Genomic DNA, 392 nt, shown 5'->3' on the forward strand with positions numbered 1-392 from the left:
GTGCAGCAATGGGCAGGGTGGGATGGGACATGAGTGGAAAAGAAGGGGCATTCTCAGTACATCAAAGAGCAGCAACCAATTTGACTATGGATCATGCAAAGAAAGACATCCTTAAACAAGGAGTTCAGCTAGGTGAAGCCCTATTCAAATCCTCTAGGCACTGTCATTATCAGAAACTTCCCTGCAAAACCTGTTCTTTTTTAAAGCAGCCTAGCAGTTACAGTCTAAATTCCACAAACAAGAGATCAGGAAATACTTTCACTTTGTAATTAACATATCAGAAAGTATTTCTCCTTGACTCCCACTGCATGAGCAGCTACCCTACTAAATACACGTTAGGGCACTGGCCCTAGAAGTTTCAGCCACTCTGAAGAGACGCTACTGTTTTCTTT

The sequence above is a fragment of the Corvus brachyrhynchos genome, unplaced genomic scaffold (genome assembly GCF_000691975.1).
Source record: "Corvus brachyrhynchos isolate BGI_N302 unplaced genomic scaffold, ASM69197v1 scaffold864, whole genome shotgun sequence".
Classification (NCBI taxonomy): Eukaryota; Metazoa; Chordata; class Aves; order Passeriformes; family Corvidae; genus Corvus; species Corvus brachyrhynchos.